General features: G+C 36.0%; 1 long non-coding RNA gene across 2 annotated transcripts; it reads right to left on the bottom strand.

Moving 5' to 3' along the window:
* Nucleotides 1-648: 648 nt before the first annotated feature.
* On the bottom strand, nucleotides 649-2,341 carry LOC113285633. Of its 2 annotated transcripts, none has more exons than XR_003328824.1 (4): nucleotides 2,267-2,341; nucleotides 2,020-2,113; nucleotides 1,021-1,469; nucleotides 649-833 (listed from the first exon to the last, which is right to left on the bottom strand). It is a non-coding gene; the product is annotated as an uncharacterized LOC113285633 (long non-coding RNA). The 2 variants fall into 2 exon arrangements; XR_003328823.1 differs by having other exon boundaries at nucleotides 1,021-1,492.
* Between the last annotated feature and the right edge of the window lie 4,690 nt (nucleotides 2,342-7,031).

Genomic DNA, 7,031 nt, shown 5'->3' on the forward strand with positions numbered 1-7,031 from the left:
ATCCAACTGAAGACAAAATCATGCAAGGAAGCCATTGCAGGTCCTTGGTAGATAGAGCATTCGCTCTGAAAACACTACCACCTTGTTAAACACGTGGTATAATCTGTGAGATGGTTGGTGATCAATGAGATAATCATGGTCCGACAATCGCTTGCTGAATGATTGTGTGATAATTAAAGAAATTCATTATAAGATACTATAATAAGAATATGCAAGTCCTAAAGGTATCGAGATCAAAGGGTATACGATTATAGAGATTATGAATATGCAGTACCTCAATAAAGTCTTATTTGTTAATTGAAAGGTATCGTTCTTTTCTCTTACTTATTATATAGGCTTCAATGACCCATTACGTACAGATCTTGTATCTCACTCATTGTAATATTGGCATAGTGAACAGCGTGTCCTGTGGCTTTCAAATAAAAGTTTACTTCAGCATTCTTTTACTGCAAACTAAATAAACGTGCAGAATAAGAAACTCTTCAATTAATTTTTCGGGAAATACATATCAAATTAACTATCCTTTTGAAGGCAAAACGATTGTATGCATAACATATTTATTCGGGGAAATATAACTCAAATCATGTACGAAGTTGATTACTAAGGAATCCAGTCCAACAGACACTGACATTAATTTAAGCCTTGATATAAAGTGATAATATAGAAAATTGGGAATTGCAACAAAGTTCTCCAAACGTACACAATACAAGCTTAATTATTATAGGCAACAAATTAAAGAATTGTCAAGCACCAAGGTGAAGCATTACATTCATATAGCTTAAACGAAGGCCGAAAAAAACTGTCCTCATCGGTCCTTGATGGGTAGTCTGTAACTGAAAATAATAAAGCCAAAAATGATAAAATCGTAGCACTACTAAAACTACCGTAAGAAAACTGAAACCAAAGCAAATTAACTGACATGCTGAAGAGAAAAAACAATATATAACTGAAGGCTTTGCTCAAGCAGAATTCTGGTAGAGACACTACCCTAGCTAGAGAGAAATAAAGTACTAAATGTACCTGCCATTGGGATTAACTTTATAAGGGCTAAGAATAATGCAAATCATTCTTGTGCCTTTTCCACCGTCGCTCAATAATCAAGATGCCCTGATTGCTGCTTGGTAATTAACTACTTGAATGCTTGTCATAACCTCTACTGTCTAAGCAAGAACATTACCACTGTTGTAGTATAATATGAACACTATAAAATGGAAAGGTAGTCGAGACTCGAATCAGACTGTCTAAAAGATCCAAATACTAAGAAAGAAACATAAGTGCAAAACCACATTCCAACATCAATGATCCTTGCACAACTCTTCCAATACAGTACTTATGAAATCCAAAGATGATAATTTCTTCATAGATGTTTCCTGCTGACATAGAAGCACCAACTCTTGCTGCACTCAGTTAAGGTTGTTGATCTAGATAACCTTCCCAACTAAAAGATCCCATTTCATCGTTTTATTCTTCTGCGGGGATATATCATCAGCAACTCCAAAACAAAATCAACAAAGAATTCAAAAAAATAAAACAACAGTAAAAATGGTGAGAGCTTGCCATAATCAAACAGAAGACGATTCTGTAAATGGAAATGAAAACCGATATTTTGAAAATAATACCAACGGAGAGTCTTAAATTTACTCTAATAATTTTGGGAAACCAAAATTATTTATTGTATCCATATTTATTGTTTGAAATATTTTTAGGCTTAGAAACAAAAATTATTTTTTTTGTATATATGGAATATGATACTGAGGAAAATAATACTTTTAATGATCTTATATTTTTCTTTCCAAAATTCTGCTTAATATCATGCAATTAAAATTTCACGATTTTTGACGGTAAAGGAAATCGTTAAACACAAAAATAGGGTTTTAAACTTTATACTTTGCATGATATAACCATTAAGCTTCCAAGTAACCGATTTCAATATCCATGACATCTGAAAGCGGCAACTGTTGATCACAATTATATAGTATAAAAAAGAATTACAACAGAAAGGATTTCACGATTTTATACCTTGCATCCGTTTATATTTTGGCCACAAAAGCTTCGAATAACTGATCCATTATCCATGAATTAAAATCTTACTATCACAGATGTTCACGAAAACCTACAAAATACCTAACCTTTTTCGTCAAAAAAAAAAAACATATGCACAACAAAACAATACTCATATACACAAAAAATATCGAGAACCAATATCAACAAAATATTACAATTCTAAATCATAAATACCATAGAGTAAAATATAAAAATTTATCACCTTATCAATACGCGACATTGTGTATGCGTTCAGTTATGTCGACAGCGAGAAGATGTATACCAGCTTCTGCAGATCAAAAATCACCATTAACCTATATATTGCTAAAAAACCAGAGAAATAAAAACGGTGAGTTATTTTGGGAAACAACAACCTAAAAGGTAAGTTATTTTGGGTAGTTACATTATTCTCATATCACCGTAATTAATGGTTAAAAATATTTTTGTATAAAAAATACATTACATATCTAGACATGACAAAATTAGATTTTTCAAAAAACAAATAAAATAAAATAAAAAGTGGATTTATTTAGGTAATTTTTATTTATTTTAGGCTTATTAAAAATTGAATTTATTTAGTTAATTTTTAGACTTATTTTGTTTTTAATTTTAATTATGATATGAACAAAATTTAGAGAAGTAATATCTTTCGAAAAGCGCATAGTGATTTAATTTTATTTGGAACTAATTCAATTTATTTCCATTCATTCCTTAGATTGTGACATACATTGATCCAACAAATTCCAAACCGCTTGGTCCGGATGCGTCTGAATACTATAAAATACCTCAGGTATGTTACCAAACAATACTTTCACCTAGTTTTTAGAAATTTATGTGGGGATTGCTTGTAATTAACCTTATAATCTCCCATTGTTGTCCTAATGTAGGGAATAAAATCTCCAGAGGAAGCAATTGCTTGGGAAAAAGAGACGGCTCTTAAGAACATGTGTGTGTTGGTGAGGAATACCCAACGTTCAGAAAATCGTTTTGAGATGGTTTGCGAGAGAAGTGGGAAATACAAGAAGAAGGGTATCCATAAGAGAAAGGGTTATGTATATCCAAAGAAGACTAATAGGTTATACAAGACTCGTACGAGGAAGGATAATTGCCCTTTTAAGCTTGTATTCTATCTAAGAGACAAATAAAAGGAATGGGATTGTATGGTGTGGTTTTGTCGTCATAATCACCGGGATCCGAAAGATTTTGTTGGTCACTCCCTTGTTGCGAAGCTAAAACCTCATGAATTCGAGGATGTAAAGATAATGACCAAAGAATGTATGAAACCAAGAGTGATTCTCAGAGGCTTCAAGGAAAAGGATGATCAGAACGTTTCTTCCCTAAGTACAATTTATAGCGCACATGCAACCATTAGAAGGGTGGAATAGGAGGGGAGGACCGTTATGCAAGAATTTGAGAAGATAGCTTGGGATCACAACTACACGCGTATCATTAAAAGAGGGTCGGACAACAAACCCCTTCAAATATTCATTGCGCATCCTTTGCTTTCACAATTGGCTCATACATGTTGTGGTGTCCTTATGATGGATTGCACCTACAAGACAAACAAATACAACATGTCGTTGTTCAACATCGTAGGGAAAACATCAGACAAGGTATTATTCACATTGGCTTGGTGTTTAATGGAAAACGAGAGGGATCACAATTATCATTGGGCATTACAACAATTAAAATTATTGTTCCCGGAAAATCAATTTCTGAGGGTCATCATAACCGATCAAGATGACGCACTAATGAATGCTATATCCGACGTATTTCCGGATGCACAAAATTTCCTATGTACATATCATATACGTCAAAATGTGATAAAATATTGTCATGCTTTGTTTGAACCCTCTAAGGAGGATATTAAGAAGAAAATGGTTGCTCAACTAGAGGAATATGTTCGCAAGAAGAAACTATCACCCGAAGAAGAAGAAGATGAAAGAGGAAAGATTAAAGAGCGAGTGGACAAAGAACACGATGAAATCATAAAAGGTGGTTGGAATTTCTAAATGATTGGGAGAAAGTTTATTGGTCTCTTACCGAGGATATATATGAAAAGATATTTAACATGTTTATTGCCAAATATAACAAAGTATATCCAAGTGCCGTCTCATATTGTCGGGATAAATTGTTGGATAAGTTCAAGGAAAATTTTGTGTGTGCATGGACAAATCGGTATAGACACTACGGGAATGAAGCAACTAGTATAGCGGAGTCCGCTCATGGGAGATTTAAAGCTCTCATCCAGTCCGTCCAAGGAAACGTGGTTACGGTCACCGAGGCAATGAAGCAATACTTTAAGGCTGATATCGTTAGGTTCAAGAAGGACTTTGAGAAAAGCTCAATGGAAAAGATGGCATCACATTTTCGATATGGTAATTTGCTCCAAGGAATAGAATTCAACGTCTCGCATTAGGCAATAAAACATATGATTAAAGAAATGGAAAAAGAGATAAACTACGACAAACCGGGTGATGTGTGTATTTGTCCCGACATGTCTTCATTGGGGATTCCGTGTCGTCATATGCTTGTGAAGTATGAAGAAGTTATACCTATTGAGGTTATTGATCCGTTTTGGAAGCAAATATCTTTCGACCCTCCCCCTACGGAAGCTCCCGGAAAATCATCATGGGATACAAAGGAGGCAAAGGAATTCTATGAAGCTTACTCACGTGGAAACTCGGCTAGCCGAAAAGTATTGTTGAGCCAACTAAGGCTAATTACGTGCCCATGGATAGCACAAAGTGAAGAGCCAAGAAAGGGAGATCCTCCCGGTAGACCACAAACTAAAACGACTAGGAGAAAACAAAGGATATAATTGAAAGCAAAGAGTCAACGCGAATGTGAAGACGAGGCAAGTGAGAAACGATACCCAACTGGATGTGATATTTCAGAAGAAAGGTTCGCGGAAGTGCCGGTTCCAAAGAAAAGGGGTAGGCCGAGGAAGGAACCGCCATCAAGTCAACAAAAAACGGGGAATTCCGTATCCACACCACAAGTCGATGAAGTGCCGGTTCCAAAGAAAAGGGGTAGGCCGAAGAAGTTACCGCTATCAAGTGAAGAACAAATAACGGATTCCGTATCAACACCACAAGCTGATGAAGTGCCAGTTCCAAAGAAAAGGGGTAGGCCGACGAAGGTACCCGCATCGATGGAACAAGAATAACAAGCCGAGGAAGCGGATGCCACACATAAAGTCGAGGTTACAAAGAAAAGGGGTAGGACTAGGAAGGTACCAACAATGATTAAACAAGTGGAGCATTCCGAATTCACACCCATAGTTGAAGGGGCGGCTTTGCATATCAAAAATGAAAGGCCGAATAAGGAACCTACATCAAGTCAAGTACATCGGGCTGAAAATTGCGAAGTCACGCCAAAGATAAGTGATAGCAAAGGTAAGCGAACAATGCCTAGTCATCAACAACACGATGGAAAAGTAGTCCATTTTAAAAAGCGAAGGGGTAGGCCAAGGAAGTACGGACTCTCAACACATACCGAAGACATTGGAAGTCTAGAGATTGCAGAGGATGGAATGGATATGATTAAGCTAAAAATCGGTAATATGAAAATGTATAAGGATTCCATAACGGGTAATACTTATAGACATTACCATACCAAAATAGAGGGTTATGTAGAGCAACTTCCCGAGTTTATTCGTGAGTATATTGTATATACGGATGATGTCGATGGAGATGGAAATTGTGGATATCATGCCGTGACCGAAAAATTAAGAATCTTTGAGACGAGGATTAGTAAAGGGATGACACCATTCCGATACGCTAGAAAGAGGATGGCCGAACAACTTATGTAAAAAAAGAGCTGTTATGAACAATTGGTAGATGATGAGGAAGGGTTTGATAGTTTGCATGATCGGGTGTTAGGGACAGAGCACGAGATGAGTTCCTTCCTACTGAATATTGGATGAAAATGCCGGTTTGTGGGCATCTTGTGGCGGATACATTTAACTGTTTTGTTCATTATTTTTCCCCCACCGAACAAACAACTTATACGCCAAAGTGGCAAAAGTACGAAGAATCTCTTAAGAAGAGAAGAGTTGTTTTGGCGTTCGTGAACGGGAATCATTTCATTATTCTGAAGCTAAAGGAAAATTATCCATTGCCACCGGTTTGTCCGTTGATTAAAACCAAGTATATAGTCCCCAATCACTCGCAGGAATGGATGAAATTGTATGAGGAGGACTACCAATTGTGGGATGCATTGAAGCTATCAATTAACCCGGAGAAGGGAGAAATTCTTATTCATAAATTAGAAAGTGATGAAGAGTAATTTGGAAATGTGTGGTTCACTGCTACGCAACCTTTTGTTTTTTTGGAAGTTTGAATTGTAATCATCAAACCATATGTTATGGATATGCCGGCATGATTTAGTTCAAACTTTACAATGCCGGGAATTGATCCCGGCTTAGAAAGTATTTTTTTCTTTTATACCGGAAAGGCACCATAAGTACACACAGATATCAGGTTTAGTGCGGGCGTTGAAATTAACTTCCTAATAATGCCGGAATTCTACACATATCACTTATGTGTGAGGAAAAGAAAGAGTATCGGCATTCTCTAGAAAAGCGAATCCATGCCGGAATTCTAAATTCCTTTGGTCCCGAAAATAAATCAGTATACCGGCATTGTTCTTACAATTTCGACCATGCCGGTTCTGAAAAAAAAAACATAAAAATTGCAATGCTTGACATAGATTTACCAATATAATATGTTCTAAACCAAAAACAAATCAACATCTCCAAATATTAGCAAGACACACAAAATAACATAAGCAAAGACTAGATTGTTTAACAAACCATACGTAAAGTTATGATGTTCCAAACCGAAAACAAATGAAATAAAGATGTTCAAAGTTTAGCAAGACACACGAAAAGCATAAACCGATAGTAGATTGTTGATAGACACATTTTTGTGTCCGATTTGTCTCGATTCTATATATTGTTAGAGCTCATTTTTGTACTTATTATG

This window comes from Papaver somniferum, chromosome 6, assembly GCF_003573695.1.
Source record: "Papaver somniferum cultivar HN1 chromosome 6, ASM357369v1, whole genome shotgun sequence".
Taxonomy (NCBI): domain Eukaryota; kingdom Viridiplantae; phylum Streptophyta; class Magnoliopsida; order Ranunculales; family Papaveraceae; genus Papaver; species Papaver somniferum.